This window comes from Pseudorca crassidens, chromosome X, assembly GCF_039906515.1.
Source record: "Pseudorca crassidens isolate mPseCra1 chromosome X, mPseCra1.hap1, whole genome shotgun sequence".
NCBI classification, from domain to species: Eukaryota; Metazoa; Chordata; class Mammalia; order Artiodactyla; family Delphinidae; genus Pseudorca; species Pseudorca crassidens.
Genome location: NC_090317.1, coordinates 44,035,291 through 44,057,446, shown reverse-complemented (window position 1 = coordinate 44,057,446; position 22,156 = coordinate 44,035,291).

Below are 22,156 nucleotides of genomic sequence, written 5' to 3'. Positions count from 1 at the left end.
ACTGGTCAACAAGAGACCTCCCAGCTCCACATAATATCAAACGGCGAAAATCTCCCAGAGACCTCCATCTTAACACCAGCACCCAGCTTCACTCAACGACCAGCAAGCCACAGTGCTGGAAAACCTATGCCAAACAACTAGCAAAACAGGAACACAACCCCACCCATTAGCAGAGAGGCTGCCTAAAATCATAATAAGGCCACAGACACCCCAAAACACACCACCAGACGTGAACCTGCCCACTAGAGAGACAAGATCCAGCCTCATCCACCACAACACAGGCACTAGTCCCCTCCACCAGGAAGCCTACACAACCCACTGAACCAACCTTAGCCACTGGAGACAGACATCAAAAACAGGAGGAACTACGAACCTGAAGCCTGCAAAAAGGAGACCCCAAACACAGTAAGATAAGCAAAATGGGAAGACAGAAAAACACACAGCAGATAAAGGAGCAAGATAAAAATGCACCAGACCTAACAAATGAAGAGGAAATAGGCAGTCTACCTGAAAAAGAATTCAGAATAATGATAGTAAGGTTGATCCGAAATCTTGGAGATAGAATGGACAATAGAATGGACAAAATGCAAGAATCAGTTAACAAGGACCTAGAAGAACTAAAGATGAAACAAGCAACGATGAACAACACAATAAATGAAATTAAAAGTACTCTAGATGGGATCAATAGCAGAATAACTGAGGCAGAAGAACGGATAAGTGACCTGGAAGATAAACTAGTGGAAATAACTACTGCACAGCAGAATAAAGAAAAAAGAATGAAAAGAACTGAGGACAGTCTCAGAGACCTCTGGGACAACATTAAACACACCAACATTCGAATTATAGGGGTTCCAGAAGAAGAAGAGAAAAAGAAAGCGACTGAGAAAATATTTGAAGAGATTATAGTTGAAAACTTCCCTAATATGGGAAAGGAAATAGTTAATCAAGTCCAGGAAGCACAGAGAGTCCCATACAGGATAAATCCAAGGAGAAATATGCCAAGACACATATTAATCAAACTGTCAAAAATTAAATACAAAGAAAGCATATTAAAAGCAGCAAGGGAAAAACAACAAATAACACATAAGGGAATCCGCATAAGGTTAACAGCTGATCTCTCAGCAGAAACCCTACAAGCCAGAAGGGAGTGGCAGGACATACTGAAAGTGATGAGGGAGAAAAACCTGCAGCCAAGACTACTCTACCCAGCAAGGATCTCATTCAGATTTGATGGAGAAATTAAAACCTTTACAGACAAGCAAAAGCTGAGAGAGTTCATCACCACCAAACCAGCTTTACAACAAATGCTAAAGGAACTTCTCTAGGCAAGAAACACAAGAGAAGGAAAAGACCTATAATAACGAACCCAAAACAATTAAGAAAATGGGAATAGGAACATACATATCGATAATTACCTTAAATGTAAATGGACTAAATGCTCCCACCAAAAGACACAGATTAGCTGAATGGATACAAAAACAAGACCCTTATATATGCTGTCTACAAGAGACCCACTTCAGACCTAGAGACACATACAGACTGAAAGTAAGGGGATGGAAAAAGATATTCCATGCAAATGGAAACCAAAAGAAAGCTGGAATAGCAATTCTCATATCAGACAAAATAGACTTTAAAATAAGGACTATTAAAAGAGACAAAGAAGGACGCTACATAATGATCAAGGGATCGATCCAAGAAGAAGATAAAACAATTGTACATATTTATGCACGCAACATAGGAGCACCTCAATACATAAGGCAAATACTAACAGCCATAAAAGGGGAAATCGACAGTAAAACATTCATAGTAGGGGACTTAAACACCCCACTTTCACCCATGGACAGATCATCCAAAATGAAAATAAATAAGGAAACACAAGCTTTAAATGATACATTAAACAAGATGGACTTAATTGATATTTATAGGACACTCCATCCAAAAACAACAGAATACACATTTTTCTCAAGTGCTCATGGAACATTCTCCAGGATAGATCATATCTTAGGTCACAAATCGAGCCTTGGTAAATTTAAGAAAATTGAAATTGTATCAAGTATCTTTTCTGACCACAACGCCATGAGACTAGATATCAACTACAGGAAAAGATCTGTAAAAAATACAAACACATGGAGGCTAAACAATACACTACTTAATAATGAAGTGATCACTGAAGAAATCAAAGAGTAAATCAAAAAATACCTAGAAACAAATGACAATGGAGACACAACGACCCAAAACCTGTGGGATGCAGCAAAAGCAGTTCTAAGGGGGAAGTTTACAGCAATACAAGCCCACCTTAAGAAGCAGGAAACATCTCGAATAAACAACCTAACCTTGCACCTCAAGCAATTAGAGAAAGAAGAACAAAAAAAACCCAAAGCTAGCAGAAGGAAAGAAATCATAAAAATCAGATCAGAAATAAATGAAAAAGAAATGAAGGAAACAATAGCAAAGATCAATAAAACTAAAAGCTGGTTCTTTGAGAAGATAAACAAAATAGATAAACCACTAGCCAGACTCATCAAGAAAAAAAGGGAGAAGACTCAAATCAATAGAATTAGAAATGAAAAAGGAGAGGTAACAATTGACACTGCAGAAATAAAAGAGATCATGAGAGATTACTACAAGCAACTCTATGCCAATAAAATGGACAATCTGGAAGAAATGGACAAATTCTTAGAAATGCACAACCTGCCAAGACTGAATCAGGAAGAAATAGAAAATATGAACAGACAAATCACAAGCCCTGAAATTGAAACTGTGATTAAAAATCTTCCAACAAAGAAAAGCCCAGAACCAGATGGCTTCACAGGCGAATTCTATCAAATATTTAGAGAAGAGCTAACACCTATCCTTCTCAAACTCTTCCAAAATATAGCAGAGGGAGGAACACTCCCAAACTCCTTCTACGAGGCCACCATCACCCTGATACCAAAACCAGACAAGGATGTCATAAAGAAAGAAAACTACAGGCCAATATCACTGATGAACATAGATGCAAAAATCCTCAACAAAATACTATCAAACAGAATCCAACAGCACATTAAAAGGATCATATACCATGATCAAGTGGGTTTTATTCCAGGAATGCAAGGATTCTTCAATATACGCAAATCTATCAATGTGATAAACTATATTAACAAATTGAAGGAGAAAAACCATATGATCATCTCAATAGATGCAGAGAAAGCTTTTGACAAAATTCAACACCCATTTATGATAAAAACCCTGCAGAAAGTAGGCATAGAGGGAACTTTAATCAACATAATAAAGGCCAGATATGACAAGCCCACAGCCAACATCATCCTCAATGGTGAAAAACTGAAAGCATTTCCACTAAGATCAGGAACAAGACAAGGTTGCCCACTCTCACCACTCTTATTCAACATAGTTTTGGAAGTTTTAGCCACAGCAATCAGAGAAGAAAAGGAATCCAAATCGGAAAAGAAGAAGTAAAGCTGTCACTGTTTGCAGATGACATGATCCTATACATAGAGAATCCTAAAGATGCTACCAGAAAACTACTAGAGCTAATCAATGAATTTGGTAAAGTGGCAGGATACAAAATTAATGCACAGAAATCTCTTGCATTCCTATATGCTAATGATGAAAAATCTGAGAGTGAAATCAAGAAAACACTCCCATTTACCATTGCAACAAAAAGAAAAAAATATCTAGGAATAAACCTACCTAAGGAGACAAAAGACCTGTATGCAGAAAATTATAAGACACTGATGAAAGAAATTAAAGATGATAGAAATAGATGGAGAGATATACCATGTTCTTGGATTGAAAGAATCAACATTGTGAAAATGACTCTACTACCCAAAGCAATCTATAGATTCAATGCAATCCCTATCAAACTACCACTGGCATTTTTCACAGAACTAGAACAAAAAATTTTGCAGTTTGTATGGAAACACAAAAGACCCCGAATAGCCAAAGCAATCTTGAGAATGAAAGAAGGAACTGGAGGAATCAGGCTCCCTGACTTCAGACTATACTACAAAGCTACAGTTATCAAGGCGGTATGGTACTGGCACAAAAACAGAAAGATAGATCAATGGAACAGGATAGAAAGCCCAGAGATAAACCCACGCACATATGGACACCTTATCTTTGATAAAGGTGGCAGTAATGTACAGTGGAGAAAGGACAGCCTCTTCAATAAGTGGTGCTGGGAAAACTGGACAGGTACATGTAAAAGTATGAGATTAGAACACTCTCTAACACCATACACAAAAATAAGCTCAAAATGGATTAAAGACCTAAATGTAAGGCCAGAAACTCTCAAACTCTTAGAGGAAAACATAGGCAGAACACTCTATGACACAAATCACAGCAAGATCCTTTCTGACCCACCTCCTAGAGTAATGGAAATAAAAACAAAAATAAACAAATGGGACCTAATGAAACTTCAAAGCTTTTGCACAGCAAAGGAAACCATAAACAAGACCAAAAGACAACCCTCAGAATGGGAGAAAATATTTGTAAATGAAGCAACCGACAAAGGATTAATCTCCAAAATTTACAAGCAGCTCATGCAGCTCAATAACAAGAAAACAAACAACCCAATCCAAAAATGGGCAGAAGATCTAAATAGACATTTCTCCAAAGAAGATATACAGACTGCCAACAAACACATGAAAGAATGCTCAACATCATTCATCATTAGAGAAATGTAAATCAAAACTACAATGAGATATCATCTCACACCAGTCAGAATGGCCATCATCAAAAAATCTAGAAACAATAAATGCTGGAGAGGGTGTGGAGAAAAGGGAACCCTCTTGCACTGCTGGTGGGAATGTGAATTGGTTCAGCCACTATGGAGAACAGTATGGAGGTTCCTTAAAAAACTACAAATAGAACTACCATATGACCCAGCAATCCCACTACTGGGCATATACCCTGAGAAAACCAAAATCCAAAAAGAGTCATGTACCAAAATGTTCATTGCAGCTCTATTTACAATAGCCCGGAGATGGAAACAACCTAAGTGCCCATCATCGGATGAATGGATAAAGAAGATGTGGCACATATATACAATGGAATATTACTCAGCCATAAAAAGAAACGAAATTGAGCTATTTGTAATGAGGTGGATAGACCTAGAGTCTGTCATACAGAGTGAAGTAAGTCAGAAAGAAAAAGACAAATACCGTATGCTAACACATATATATGGAATTTAAGAAAAAAAATGTCATGAAGAACCTAGGGGTAAAGCAGGAATAAAGACGCAGACCTCCTAGAGAACGGACTTGAGGTTATGGGGAGGGGGAAGGGTGAGCTGTGACAGGGCGAGAGAGAGTCATGGGCATATACACACTAACAAACGTAGTAAGGTAGATAGCTAGTGGGAAGCAGCCGCATGGCACAGGGATAGTGGCTCGTGCTTTGTGACAGCCTGGAGGGGTGGGATAGGGACGGTGGGAGGGAGGGAGACGCAAGAGGGAAGACATATGGGAACATATGTTTATGTATGACTGATTCACTTTGTTATAAAGCAGAAACTAACACACCATTGTAAAGCAATTATATCCCAATAAAGATGTTAAAAAAAATTAAAAAAAATTAAAAAAAACTAACAAAAAATAAAAAACGAAACAAAAGCAGAATCCAAACTGAAGGAAAAAGCAAAGAAGACAAAACAAACACACAAAAATGATAAAAATGATAAGAACAAATAGAACAAAAGAAAAAAATGATTTAAAAAAACAGAGCAAAGAAAAGCAAAAGAAAATAAAGGAAAAAAACAGGACAACAAAAAAGTAATGTAGAAATAGAAATATGAAAAATAAAAAATGTATAAAAATTTAAAAAAACAAATAATAAAAAAACAACAGAACAAAACATAAAAAAATAGTAATACTTATATTTTCCTGGGGTCTCAGCTGTCAGTGTTCTTGCCCCCACCCATGAGTCACAGCCAACCTCCACCTCCCCAGAAGGCCCTCCAGAGCTCTAGGTAGGTCTCTGGTTCTTCTGTGGGCACTGTGGGGGCAGCTCAGACTCTGACCTGGCCCAACTCCTGCATGTACTAGTCCTCAAAGTCCAGAGCTGCTAGAGCTCAACTGGTTTCCTTTGTGGGAACACTCATTGCCCATCCAGATATTCCATAGGTGCAGGGTTTACCAAGCTGATCACAGGGATTTAATCTGTGGCTTGTGCAACTGTACAGGCAGCTCTTTTTCCTCTTTCTTAGTTACCTCACCCCTTGGGCTCATCTGTGGATTTAGCCCCACCTCTGTGTATGGGACACCCAAAGGAGTCCTGAAGCTGCCCTGGAGCACTTGGGTCTGCCCTGGTGAGGTCAGGGTGTGGAGGTGGCATGACTGTCTGGGTCACGGGGACCCCAGTGGCAACATGTGTGTGGGAAAGCTGGTGGCCACAGGCACAAGAGATCTGGCCCTAGTGGCAGCCTTTCCTAGTGCCTGGTGGCTAACACAAGAAGGTCAACCTTGGTGGGGGCTTTTCTTAGTACCTGGCAGGGCAGAGATCCCCCACGTGGACAGAAAGACTGCAATGATAGCTCCACTCCCTGCATGTCATTCAACAGTGGCACCTTGCTTCTATGGCAGTCTGGGTTTCCTCCACAAGCATTCCCAGTTGTGGATTTCCTCCCTCTCGTCCCCTCAGGCTGTCTCCTTGCAGCCAACAGCAGTCCTCTCCCTGGGTTTTCTCTCCAATCCCAAGGTTCCAGCTCTCAGCCCCCATGTGCAGTGGTGGAGACACATCCCAATTTGGGGTGCACAGGGCTATGGCACAGACCATCTGTGTAGGTGTCACTCCGTCCAGTCTGCCACAGACTGGCCGTTTCACCCCCCTTTGACAGCCTCAGATGCTCCCCTTCTGTCCCAACTGATTTCCCTGTTGGTGAGGGGGCTTCCCCAGATGCGGGAACCTCTCCTCTGCTTCAGCACCCACCCGGGGTGCAGATCCTGTCCCACTTCCTCTCCTCTTCTTTCTCCCTTCTTTCTTTTGTCCTACCCAGTTGTGCATGGATCTTTCTTGTCCTTTCCAGTGTCCAAGGTCTTCTGCTAGTGTTCAGCTGGTGTTCTGTGAGAACTTTTCCATCTGTAGATGTATTCTTGATGCATTTGTGGACAGAGATGAATTCCATGTCCTCCTGCTCCTCCACCATCTTGGTAGCTCCCTCCGAGGGTATTCATCTTGATTATCTCCAATCCTAATCACTTTGCTTGACCCACAGTAGATGCTTAGATTAATACCTCTCTGTAGATTGAAGTAATGAATCCAGGATAGAGCAGAATTTTTGGACAGCAGCACCACTCAGTGTCTATGTTGGGACACAAAAAGGAGAATCCAGTAGTTACTTGAAAGAACTAAATATTCAAGGTCATTTTCTGGATATTCACCCAGAACCTTAGAGCATGAAGGTAAAATGGAGATAGGGCTATGTCTTTAGCTTGCACCCCATATTTCCATAAGGTTCATGTATGGTGGTAGAGATCTATATAGACTAGCAATCGCTCTCTTCACGAGCATTTCTCAGGCCTTCTCCAGCTCTCTCCATTTTCTTTTCTATGCTCCTGTAGCACGATGTGCTAACTTGAGAGTTTTGTATGTTTGTTGGAGGAACTGTTAATACAGAAAGTACACTCATTCAACAAATAACATTCATTGAGCACCTACAATGTCCCAGGCATTAAATATAACAAACACCGGTGTTTCCACCACTCAGATTTGGATGCTGTTATAACATTACAGAAAAATTAAGGTTTCCTTGACCTTCATCCCATTTCCATTCTCCTCCCACTTCCCTAGGGGTACTCCTACCCTGAATGTGATATATAGTTTCTAGCCCATTTTTCTTTCACTACAGATTTATGTGATCTATTTCCAGGAGCAACATGCAACATCCTGTGGACCAGTGCTCCAGGTGTAAGACTGAATTTCCACATCTCTTGGGGTTGACAGGAAGCCTCAGACACTCACCTCCCCACCCTAGCCAAAACTTCAAAGTCTATCTTGAATCTATCTGCCTCAAATCCATCAGACCTCATCTCATCATAATGTCTACCCCATTTGTGCCAGTCACCACAAGATCCTCCAAATCCCCACAATACCCTTTAACTGCCATATTCTAACTTCCACAAGGCTGTCACCACATTCTCTCTTCAGTTCACTTCTCACACCCCTTCCCTACTCCTAAAACGCAATGCAACCTTAATAATTCCTCCATATCCTCACCCTCTTCTCTTAATGTGCCCTTCATTTTCTTGCCCTAACAGAAACCAGGCTCTTCCCAGAGGACTCTGTGTCCCTGGAAGCCCACTCAAGAGAAGTAGATGATTTTTCTCTCCCATCACCATTGTACCACAGAGCCTGAAGCTCTGGTAAATGTCTTCCTTGCTTCTCACTGCTGCCTTTAGAGCATTCCTCTCCCACATCCCTGAAAACCTCCAGCTTTTGACAGCTTATGTCACCAACTAGCCTTCATTGTCATCATCTACCAAACTCCTTTTGAGTTTTCTTCTGCCAGGAATGGGGGAGGGGGAGAAGGAACACAATCTAAGAAATGATACATGTGCTCTTCTAAGCATTGCTGTCTCATTTCTTGGAAGAAACGGGTACGTGTGAGCAGATTTGCTTGGCACCATCCTCTGCTGTTCACAAGGATATGGAATGTGCAAGGGAAACGTGGGGCTGATATCAGTATGGCCCGGGCCAGGCTGCATCACCCAATCTTACTGTTGTGCTGTGTTCTCACATCCTGCCACTTTCTCCTTGCAATGTTAATGAAAAAAGCTTTTGATCATGAAGGTATTGTTATAAACAAATGTGATGACAGTTACTCTTAGGAGCCATGGATTGAAGTCAGGGGGGTCAGCTCTGGACTAAACCACCCTCCTCCAACTTGCACAATGTATTGTTACTCAGGGATATATTCATTACTGTTTAAGTGTTCAATGTTAAAGGTTGTGTTTAATTTCTAAAGATTAAAAAAAACAAACAAAAGAATTGGTGCTAAACTTTCACCCCTGAGCATGTTCAGTGAAAATGGTCATGCAAGCATTAACAGTGCCATGCTCTTCAAGCCTGTTTTTTTTTTTCTTATACAAATGTTGCCCTATTTGTATTCCTCAGTGTACAGTATTTTTTTTATTCCATTGAGGGTAGGGTAGTATACCTGCCATTTAACAAAATGAAGAAAAAAATTGGAAAAAAAGCAGGAAATAAACTAGTGCACAAGAGTCGGGCTAGTTAAGCCCAGCACCACACTGAAGTGGACTCAGTGGTTTTTGGAGTGAAGAAAATGTACTCCCTGCATATTCTCTCATGCTCCCATATAAGTCCAGCAACGAAGATACTCGAGTTCCTCTTGCCTTGTCATGGGGACTCAGGAGTTGACCAAGGAAAACTATTTGGCCCCATGAAGAATGGCACTGTCAGTGTCTATCCTGAATGGAGCCTAGTCAGGAAGCAGTCTGAAAGTATACAGTTGTGGTCACCTCATGAAGATGTGTGGCAGGTGGCTCTCAGGAAAAATGCTAAGTCTGGATCATCCACGTGGCAGCTTTGCATGGGGAGATGGTGGCTCTGAACTGGAACTGAGCTGCCTTCCATGCACTTGTGGCCAGTACATGTGGTGTGAATGGTACGTTTAAAGGGAAGGAAATGTTTTCTGCTTTCCTTCTTCCTTGGGACGCTCAAGCTGAACAGTAGGTAACCACTGTTTTAAAGGAACAAGCTCCACTTGGCTGGATGGATCAGAGTTCATTTCATCCCTAGCCTTGTGTGCCTTTTGGTCTGGAAAGGTGGCTTTTCTCATAATATCCACAGCTAGGACATTCTTTATAATTATGAATTGTTTTACACTAACTAAAAGAGAATGTCTTCGATCATTAGAGTTTGTCAGTGTTAGATTGTTTCCCCTGTGACATTCTTAAACTTTTTCACTTCAAAATATTAAAGCAACTCATGTTAGAGATCTTTTCAACATGAAAGGGTTTATAGTTGAGACATTACATATATTTTATTGTTTATAAAAAACAATAAAAGTTTTATTGTTATACAAAAGTCCTGGGCATTAATTTTAATATTCACACAAGATTTTTTCCATTATATGTTAACACCTACAATTTCACTAATTGTTGAGTTTATTTTCTATTGAGACCCTGGAGCCTAGGGGGCTATGAGTTTTTACTTATTTTCACTCTTATTTCCCTGAAGCAAGAGACTTTGTATGGCCTTCAGTGCAAAGACTTCAGAACAATTCTTTGTGTTACACATGGCTCCCTCTTGTCTATATAACTTCTGAGTGTAAATCATTGAACTCGTTAATGAAGTATGGTAAAGAATAAATCATAGGGCTTCCCTGGTGGCGCAGTGGTTGAGAGTCCACCTGTCAATGCACGGGACATGGGTTCGTGCCCCGGTCCGGGAAGATCCCACATGCTGCGGAGCGGCTGGGCCCGTGAGCCATGGCCGCTGAGCCTGCACGTCCGGAGCCTGTGCTCCACAACGGGAGAGGCCACAACGGTGAGAGGCCCGCATACCACCAAAAAAAAAAAAAAAAAAAAAAAAAGAATAAATCATAATGGGTAAAAAAAAAAAGGTGACTCAAGGAGGCAGGCAGAAACTCTCTGGTAGATGGAAGTCTATGGGACCTGGAGTCAGAGGACTCTTAAGGGGGAGTATGATTTCCAAACAGAGTGGTGGATTCGATTCATTGTAAGCCATTTCCTTTGAAGTTGGCTTCCTATAACTAATGAAGGTTTAGGGAACTGAACATCCACTTATCTTCATTGCTGTCAGTGCTCCTGGTTCTTCTCTGCTCCTGTGGACAAGTGACGGATGTGTGAGCACTTTCCTTCTTACCAACATTTGTGTCATTTCAGTGTATAAAGGGGCTATGTATCAAACCCTGGAAGCAAATGGTCCTAAAGCCGGACAAGCTCACACCCCTGGAGTGTCCAATCAGTTATCTCTGAGCCCTGTCTGCTCACCTAGGAGCTCCTACTCTTTACTCAGTCATGTTGGACTCCCCAACCCCTCCCTCCCACTCAGCCCCCATAAGTCCTACCCAATGTGCCAGGCCTAGCTCCTCTTTAAGGAGTCTCTGACAACTCCAGTGAGGCTTCCTTTCTCTTTATGTATTAATGTAGTTTTACAGAGTTCACCATAACTAGACCTAGACTTTGTTCAATGATTATCTTGATGTTTCACAGCTGGTAGGCCACAGGAGTGTTAAGAATGACTGCACAGATGCTTATTCATTCTGGTGACGATGAAGAACTCTCTGAGAGAGAGATTCTGTAGTGCAGTGGTCAAGAGTCCTGACTCTACAATCATGCCTACTGAGTTCAAATCCAAGATGTAGCCCTTACTAAGTCAACAATCCTATTGATGATGAGGATGAAAATGGTGGAAATGAAATCCTGTCCCCTTGATCAAGAGGCATGGGTGTGTGTTATATTCTGTAAGATCACTGTCTTCTTAGATCTGTTATATTCAGGCTATATAAATTCAAATTGTAATTATGATAGGTCACATTCTTTTGAGTGTTTACAAGAGCCTACTATTGTTCAAAACTTTAGATGGATTGTGTCTCATTCAATCCTCACAAAAACAATACTGTAGAGGAGGTACACTTGTTTTCCCCACTTACACAAGTGTAAACTGAGGCCCACAGAGGTTAGGTAATTTGCCCAAAGCACTGAGCACCATTCCTCTCTTCTCAGCTGAAGAAGTTTTAAAATAAAGTGATGCCAGATAGTTTATTTTTTGAAGTCTCAAAGGGCAGTGTACTTTTTTGTTATTGTTGTTTGCTTTATTATTTTTTTCTTCCAAATTTTACACAAAAAGAAATCGAGTTTCTGAGTTAAAGTAAATGACTCAAAGACACCCAACTAGTGATTGGCAGTACTGGAATTCAAACCCAGGCAGTCTGTTAAGAATTTTTTGAGCAGAGATGTATCAATACGTTTTTAGAGAGTGATACAATTAACATCACCAGGCAAAGTTGTTAGACCTTAAAATTGATCAAGGGTTCATTATACAACTTATGATTGTTGTTATCATTCATGTTTTGTTCCGTTAGGTTTTTGTTCCAACGCTGTGTATATTATAAATGCAAGTTTATTACTGTAAAATTTTCAAAAGTGATGCATCGTGAAATTCTGAGTGAATAAGAATTTTTCAGTGAATTTTATGCAGATACTTTCTCTGATTGTCCAAGCGACATATATACTAATGTATCAGAAGATGATAGGTCTTCAGAATATACTTCTGATTCAGACAATGTGAATATTAGATCAACAAAAAGACAAAAAAACCTTAGTGATTGATTCTGATGTGGAAAGTAAAAGTGAAACTCACAGTGTGGAGAATGCTCCTTTGCTTCTACAGAAGAGTGGACTCAAGACAAGATTTCACGTAAATTAGAAGACTTTACAGGTGTGTCAGGTGTAACTATTGAATGTAATAACCTGCAAAGTGTTAGTGAAATAACAGAATTAATTTTTGGTAACAACTTTTTTGAGCTGGGCACTTCTCAAATAAATTCGTATTACCAACAGAATAAAAATCATATAAGAAGTATGATAAGGCTTTAAAATGGACTGATGTAACCAACAGTGACATGAAGAAGTTTCTTGGATTAATAATTTTGATGGGACAAATAAGAAAGTCACAGTGGAAAGAATATTGGTCGACTGATCCCTTACTAGAAACACCTGTCTTTCCAAAGATTATGATGAGAAGATTTGAACAAAAAATGACATTTCTTCACTTTAACGATAACTCAGAAACTCCACTTCCTGCAGACAGAATTTCAAAAGTTAAACCTCTTTTGGATTATTTTCTACCAAAATTTCAATCGATCTACATACCCAAACAAGAGCTATCACTTGAGGAGGCAATGATAAAGTGGAGAGGACAGCTCAGATTCAAAACCTATAATCCCAGAAAACTTACAAAATATGGAATTTTGCTCAGGATGGTTAGCGAAAATGAAACTGGATATATATGCAACCTTGAGATTTACACGGGTGAAGGAAAGAAACTGCAAGAAACAATACTATCGGCCCTACAACCTTATCTTGGTTCATGGCACCATATTTACCAAGACAATTATTACAACAGTGTGTCCACATCTGAAATGTTGTTGAAAAATAAAACCAGTTTGTGGGACTCTAAGAGAGAATCATGGCCTACCAAACCAATTAAAGGAGAAATCTAAAAATCTACAGAGAGGGAAAACAACATTCTCATGGAAGGGAGAAGTGATTCTTCTTACATGGAAAGACAAGAGGCTAGTCCGCATGGTGGAAACTATTCATGACGCTTCCATAGCATCCACAGGAAAGGAAGACAGGAGGACTGGCCATCAGATAACTAAGTCCACTTGTATATTAGAGTATAATAAATGTATGAAAGGAGTTGATTGATCTGATCAATAACTGGCACACATCAATATCCTCCAGAAAACAGGAAAATGGTATAAGAAAGTGGGTTTCTATTTGAGTAATTGTGGTTTATTCAATGCGTTTAAATTTTATTGTAGCCATAATGCACAGAATAAAATGACTTACAAGCATTTTTTTTTTTTTTTTTTGCGGTACGCGGGCCTCTCACTGTTGCGGCCTCTCCCGTTGCGGAGCACAGGCTCTGGACGTGCAGGCTCAGCGGCCATGGCTCACGGGCCCAGCCGCTCTGCGGCATGTGGGATCTTCCCGGACCGGGGCACGAACCCGTGTCCCCTGCATCGGCAGGCGGACTCTCAACCACTGCACCACCAGGGAAGCCCTACAAGCAATTTTTGTTAGCAGTAGCTAGAGAATGGATAATTGACCATTCTGGTGAATGTAGTGGTAGTCTTGCACCTGGTCCGTCTTGTGGCGTTTCTAAAAGAGCCTCCTGCAAAGATCCACATTGTTGACTATCAGGTAAAATAAAAAGAAACATATTCTAGAGGAAATAATACCCACAGGGCTAAAAAAATGCCTCCAGAAAGTGTAGAGTCTGTTCTTCCAGGGGAAAGTGCAGTGAAACACAGTGTATTTGTAACAGATGTTCTTTCCCCTGAACAGAGGTGACTGCTATACTGCCTATCACACTCTAACAAAATATTAGAATGCTTTAGTAAGACATGTACAAAGTTTCAAATAAATGCATTAAGTGCAAAAATAGTTGTTGATATTTACTCAAACATGGGTGTTTCAATATTCACTTACATAACAAACTGCCAGCCACAGCTGTTAGTTTCTGCAAAAATCCCCCAGGGTCAATAATATGTTAAGAAGGAGAAAATGTCGTTTTTTGAACTGTATCAGCCCAGGAGGGCTAGAGTTAAGTAAAGCCTCTCATGCCTTGCATCAGTGCACATTTTAATTTTAAAAAGAAATCATAATCTCAATGTACTATTTATAAGACAATTGGGCTGTTAAAAATGCCTTGGGCTACTGATATGCCATTCTGCAAAAGGAAACTCAATAGGAACAGAAACAGATCAGAGACTGCCTGCGGGAGGTGGCGAGAAGGGTTTATTTCCTAGAGAAAAAAGGGAATTTTGCTAGGGGATGAGTAATGAAAATGTTCTGTGTCTTGATTGTGGTGGTGGTTACATTAAGGCATGTATTTGTCAAAACCCAGGAAAATGTACACTAAAAAGGATGAATGCTACTGTATGTAAATTATAGCTCAATAAAACTGACACTCAAAAAAGCCTTCTGCTTACAATGAAACACTCTTCCCTCCTAAGACTCAGAGATTTGCCTATGGAAATTTCTTTACACAGTCTTTTGTGGGATTAAGCTTATAAATTGGAAATACAGAACATTTAACACAATTTACACGGGGCAAATTCTTTGTCAATATCACATAAAATTATATTATTCTGATATTCCAATGTATTTCTGCTGCCCAGAATTTTTTAAATGGTATTTTGAGATTTTATTTGTAAAGACAGAAGTGTTACTGGATTTAAAAACAGAGAACAAAGGCACCTCCTTCATTTTCTAACTTTTGGTTGTCTTGGCTTTCAGCGTGGCAATTCTGGATTTGATCAGCCTGAGACATCGTCTCCATTTTTCTTTATCTCTTCTCTTTTTAATTAAAAAAACATAACTTTTGCAAAGATAAATCGTATTTTAAAAATCAGTTTATGAAAGAGTATGTATAGTTTGATATAAATTCTGTTTGGCAAGTTTCTATGTATATTAAAAAACTGTAGATGAATATACTCTATTCCATAAACTGTTGACCTCAAATATATATTTCATTTACTGATTCTCTCTCTCTCTCACCCTCTCACTCTTTCCTCATCAGTGTCTGCTAAACATATCTACAATGTAGAAAAGACCCCTCAGAGAAGCAGTAAGTTCAAACCCCCAGGACCTCACCACTCGAAAGCCTTCCCAAACCTTTTCCTAACCCCTTGCCTGCCATCTCCTCTTCAGGCAACTATAGGCACAGGTTCCCAGATAATGTTCTCTGAATCCATATATATTTACACAAAAATCTGTACACAAATGTTTATAACAGCTTTATTCACAATGGGCAAAAAACTGGGAAACAACCCAGATACCATTCAACAGGTGAATCGGTACATTCATACCATAGAATACTACTCAGAAATAAAAAGGAATGCATTATTGATATAAGCAACAAATTAAATGGATCTTTGGGGGATTATGCTGAGTGAAAAATGACAATACCAAAAGATTCTATAGTGTTTGATTTCAGCCTTATAGCTTTCTCAAAATGAAAAATTATAGACATGAAGGATGGATTAATGGTTGCATGTGGTTAGTGATGGGGTGGCAGGAGGGCAGTAGGTATAGTTATAAAGGGGCAATGTGAGGGATCTTTGTGATGCTGGAACTGTTAAGTATCTCAACTGTTGTGTAGATACATGACCTTATGTACGTGATAAAATTGCATTACACTAAATGCACACACACACACACACAAACACAAAGGAATACAAGTAAAACTGGGGAAATCTGAATAAAGTAGTGGATATTATCAATGATTTTATCAATTATATCCTGGTTGTAAAATTGCAATATAGTTTTGTGTTTTTTAACATCTTTATTGGAGTAAAATGGCTTTAAAATGTTGTGTTAGTTTCCGCTTTATAACAAAGTGAAACAGTTATACATATACATATATCCCCATATCTCTTCCCTCTTGCGTCTCCCTCCCTCCCACCCTCCCTATTCCACCCATCTAGGTGGTCAAAAAGCACCGAGCTGATCTCCCTGTTCTATGCGGCTGCTTCCCACTAGCTATCTATTTTACATTTGGTAGTGTAGATATGTCCATGCAACTCTCTCACTTTGTCCCAGATTACACTTACCCCTCCCCTTACCCCTTATCCTCAAGTCCATTCTCTAGTAGGTCTGCGTCTTTATTCCCGTCTTGCCCATAGGTTCTCCATTACCAATTTTTTTTTTAGATTCCATATATATGTGTTAGCATATGGTATTTGTTTTTCTCTTTCTGACTTACTTCACCCTGTATGACAGATTCTAGGTCCATCTACCTCACTACAAAAAACTCAATTTCATTTCATTTTATGGCTGAGTAATATTCCATTGTATAAATGTGCCACATCTTCTTTATCCATTCATCTGTTGATGGACACTTAGGTTGCTTCCATGTCCTGGCTATTGTAAATAGAGCTGCAATGAATATTGTGGTACATGATTCTTTTTTTTTTTTTGAATTATGGTTTTCTCAGGGTATATGCCCAGTAGTGGGATTGCTGGGTCGTATGGTAGTTCTATTTTTAGATTTTTAAGGAATCTCCACAGTGTTCTCCATAGTGGTGGAATCAATTTACATTCCCACCAACAGTGCAAGAGGGTTCCCTTTTCTCCACACCCTCACCAGCATTTATTGTTTGTAGGTTTTTTGATGATGGCCATTCTGACCAGTGTGAGATGACATCTCATTTTAGATTTGATTTGCATTTCTGTAATGATTAATGATGTTGAGCACTCTTTCATGTGTTTGCTGGCAATCTGTATATCTTCTTTGGAGAAATGTCTATTTAGGTCTTCTGCCCATTTTTGGATTGGGTTGTTTGTTTTTTTTAATTGAGCTGCATGAGCTGCTTGTAAATTTTGGAGATTAATCTTTAGTCGGTTGCTTCATTTGCAAATACTTTCTCCCATTCTGAGGGTTTTGTTTTCATCTTGTTTATGGTTTCCTTTGCTGTGCAAAAGCTGTGAAGTTTCATTAGGTCCCATTTGTTTATTTTTGTTTTTATTTCCATTTCTCTAGGAGGTGGGTCAAAAAGGATCTTGCTGTGATTTATGTCACAGAGTCTTCTGCCTATGTTTTCCTCTAAGAGTTTGATAGTGTCTGGCCTTACATTTAGGTCTTTAATCCATTTTGAGTTTATTTTTGTGTATGGTGTTAGAGAATGTTCTAATTTAATTCTTTTACATGTAGCTGTCCAGTTTTCTCAGCACCACATATTGAAGAGGCTGTCTTTTCTCCACTGTATATTCTTGCCTCCTTTATCAAAGATAAGGTGACCATATGTGCGTGGGTTTATCTCTGGACTTTCTACCCTGTTCCACTGATCTATATTTCTGTTTTTGTGACAGTACTATACTGTCTTGATTACTATAGCTTTGTAGTATAGTCTGAAGTCAGGGAAACTGATTCCTCCAGCTCCATTTTTCTTTCTCAAGATTGCTTTGGTTATTCGGGGTCTTTTGTGTTTCTATACAAATTGTGAAATTTTCTGTCTTAGTTCTGTGAAAAATGCCAGTGGTGGTTTGACAGGGATTGCATTGAATCTGTAGATTGTTTTGGGTAGTAGAGTCATTTTCACAGTGTTGATTCTTCAAATCCAAGAACATGATATAACTCTCCGTTTGTGTCATATTTAATTTCTTTCATCAGTGTCTTATAGTTTTCTACATACAGATATTTTGTCTCCTTAGGTAGGATTATGTCTAGGTATTTTATTCTCTTTTTTCAATGGTAAATGGGAATGTTTTCTTAATTTCACTTTCAGATTTTTCATCATTAGTGTATAGGAATGCAAGAGATTTCTGTGCATTAATTTTGTATCCTGCTACTTTACCAAATTCATTGATTAGCTTTAGTAGTTTTCTGGTAGCATCTTTAGGATTCTCTAGGTATAGTATCATGTAATCTAAAAACAGTGACAGCTTTACTTCTTCTTTTCCGATTTCGATTCCTTTTATTTCTTTTTCTTCTCTGATTGCTGTGGCTAAAACTTCCAAAACTATGTTGAATAATAGTGGTGAGACTGGGAAAGCTTGTCTTGTCCCTGATTTTAGTGGAAATGGTTTCAGTTTTTCACCATTGAGGACAAGGTTGGCTGTGGGTTTTTCATATATGGCCTTTATTATGTTGAGGTAAGTTCCCTCTATGCCTACTTTCTGGAGGGTTTTTGTAATAAATCGGTGTTGGATTTTCTTGAGAGCTTTCTCTGCATCTATTGTGATGATCATGTGGTTTTTCTCCTTCACTTTGTTAATATGGTGTATCACATTGATTGATTTGCATATATTGAAGAATCCTTGCATTCCTGGGATAAACCCCACTTGCTCATGGGGTATGAACCATTTAATGTTCCGTTGGATTCTGTTTGCTAGTATTTTGTTGAGGATTTTTGCATCTATGTTCATCAGTGATATTGGCCTGTAGTTTTCTTTCTTTGTGACATCTTTGTCTGGTTTTGGTATCAGGGTGATGGTGGCCTCGTAGAATGTGTTTGGGAGTGTTCCTCCCTCTGCTATATTTTGGAAGAGTTTGAGAAGGATAGGTGTTAGCTCTTCTCTAAATGTTTGATACAGTTCTCCTGTAAAGCCATCTGGCCCTGGGCCTTTGTTTTTTGGAAAATTTTTAATCAGAGTTTCAATTTCAGTGCTTGTGACTGATCTATTTATGTTTTCTATTTCTTCCCTGGTTCAGTCTTGGCAGGTTGTGCATTTCTAAGAATTTGTCCATTTCTTCCAGGTTGCGCATTTTATTGCCATATAATTGCTTGTAGTAATCTCTCATGATCCTTTGTATTTCTGCAGTGTCAGTTGTTACTTCTCCTTTTTCATTTCTAATTGTATTGATTTGGGTCTTCTCCCTTTCTTTCTTGATGAGTCTGGCTAATTGTTTATCAATTTTCTTTATCTTCTCAAAGAACCAGCTTTTAGTTTTATTGATCTTTACTATTGTTTCCTTCACTTCTTTATCATTTACTTCTGATCTGATCTTTATGATTTCCTTCCTTCTGCTAACTTTGGGGTTTTTTTGTTCTTCTTTCTCTAATTGCTTTAGGTGTAAGTTTATGTTTTTTATTTGAGATGTTTCTTGTTTCTTAGGTAGGATGGTATTGCTATAAACTTTCTTTTAGAAGTGTTTTTGCTGCATACAATAGGTTTTCGGTCATCGTGTTTTCATTGTTATTTGTTTCTAGGTATTTTTTGATTTCCACTTTGAATTCTCCAGTGATCTCTTGGTTATTAAGTAGTGTATTGTTTAGCCTCCATGTCTTTGTATTTTTTACAGATTTTTTCCTGTAATTGATTTCTAGTCTCATAGCATTGTCATCAGAAAAGATATTTGACAGGATTTCAATTTTCCTATATTTATCAGGTCTTGATTTGTGACCCAAGATATGATCTATCCTGGAGAATGTTCCATGAGCACTTGAGAAAAAAGTGTATCCTGTTATTTTTGCATGGAATGTCCTATAAATATCAATTAAGTCCATCTTGTTTAATGTATCATTTAAAACTTGTGTTTCCTTATTTATTTTCATTTTGGATGATGTGTCCATTGGCGAAAGTGGGGTGTTAAAGTCCCCTACTATGATTCTGTTACTGTCAATTTCCCCTTTTATGGCTGTTGCTATTTGCCTTATTTATTGAGGTGCTCGTATGTTGGGAACATAAATATTTACAATTGTTATATCCTCTTCTTGGATCGATCCCTTGATCATTATGTAGTGTCCTTCTTTGTCTCTTGTAATCGTCTTTGTTTTAAAGTCTATTTTGTCTGATATGAGAATTGCTACTCCAGCTTTCTTTTGATTTCCATTTGCATGGAATATCTTTTTCCATCACCTCGCTTTCTGTCTGTATGTGTCCCTAGGTCTAAAGTGGGTCTCTTGAAGACAGCATATATACAGGTCTTGTTTTTGTATCCATTCAGCCAGTCTATGTCTTTTGTTGGAGCATTTAATCCATTACATTTAAGGTTATCGATATGGACATTCCTATTACTATTTCCTTAATTGTTTTGTGTTTGTTATTGTAGGTCTTTTCCTTCTCTTGTGTTTCCTGCTATGAGCAGTTCCTTAAGCATTTGTTGTAAAGCTGGTTTGGTGGTGCTGAACTCTCTCAGCGTTTGCTTCTCTCTAAAGGTTTTAATTTCTCCATCAAATCTGAATGAGATCCTTGCTGGGTAGAGTAATCTTCATTGTAGGATTTTCCCCTTCATCACTTTAAATATGTCATGCCACTCCCTTCTGGCTTGCAGTGTTTCTGCTGAAAGACCAGCTGTTAGCCTTATCAGGATTCCCTTGTATGTTATTGGTGGTTTTTTCCTTGCTGCTTTTAATATGCTTTCTTTGTATTTAATTTTTGACAGTTTGATTAATATGTGTCTTGTCATCTTTCTCCTTGGATTTATCCTGTATAGGACTCTCTGTGCTTCCTGGACTTGACAGACTATTTCCTTTCCCATATTAGGGAAGTTTTCAACTATAATCTCTTCAAATATTTTCTCAGTCCCTTTCTTTTTCTCTTCTTCTAGGACCCCTATAATTCGAATGTTGGTGTGTTTAATGTTGTCCCAGAGGTCTCCGAGACAGTCCTCAGATCTTTTCATTCTTTTTTCTTTATTCTGCTCTGCAGTAGTTTTTCCCACTGTTTTATCTTCCAGGTCACTTATCCATTCTTCTGCCTCAGTCATTCTGCTATTGATCCCTTCTAGATAATTTTTAATTTCATCTATTGTTTTGGTCATCACTGTTTATTTGCTGTTTAGTTCTTGTAGGTTCTTGTTAAACGTTTCTTGTATTTTCTCCATTCTATTTCCAGGATTTTGGATCATCTTTACTATCATTACTCTGAATTCTTTTTCAGGTAGACTGCCTATTTCTCTTTCATTTGTTAGGTCTGGTGGGTTTTTACCTTGCTCCTTCATCTGCTGTGTGTTTCTTTGTCTTGTCATTTTGCTTAACTTACTGTGTTTGGGTCTCCTTTTCACAAGCTGCAGTTTCGTAGTTCTGGTTGCTTTTGGTTTCTGCCCCCAGTGGCTAAGGTTCGTTCAGTGGGTTGTGTGGGCATTCTTGTGCAGGGGACTAGTGCTTGTTTTCTGGTGGATGAGGCTGGATCTTGTGTTTCTGGTCGGTAGGTCCACGTCTGGTGGTGTGTTTTGGGGTGTCTGTGGCTTTATTATGATTTTAGGCAGCCTCTCTGCTAATGGGTAGGGTTGTGTTCCTGTCCTGCTAGTTGTTTTGCATCAGGTGTCCAGCACTGTAACTTGCTGGTCAATGAGTGGAACTGGGTCTTGGCATTGAGCTGGAGATCTCTGGGAGATTTTCGCCATTTGACATTGCCTGGAGCAATGTCCTGAACTTGGCTCCCCCACCTCAGAGGCACAGCCCTTACGCCTGGCTGAAGCACCAAGAGCCTGTCATCCACATGGTTCAGAATAAAAGGGAGAAAAAAAAGAAAGATAGAAAGAAGAAGATAAAATTAAATAAAATAAAAAAGTTATTAAAATAAAAAATAATTATTAAAAAAATTTTAAGTAATAAAAATAAAAAGAAAGAAAGAAAGAAGAGAGCAACCAAACCAAATCCACCAATGATAACAAGCGCTAAAATCTATACTAAAAAAAACAAAAACAAAAAAAACCGTACAGACAGAACCTTAGGACAAATGGTAAAAGCAAAGCTATACAGACAAAATTACACACAGAAGCATACATATACACACACACAAAAGGAGAAAAAGGGAAAAAATATATATATATCGTTGCTCCCAAAGTCCATCTCCTCAATTTGGGATGATTCGTTGTCTATTCAGGTATTACACAGATGCATTGTACATGAAGTTGATTGTGAAGATTTAATCCGTTGCTCCTGAGACTGCTGGGGGAAATTTCCCTTTCTCTTCTTTGTTCACACAGCTCCTGG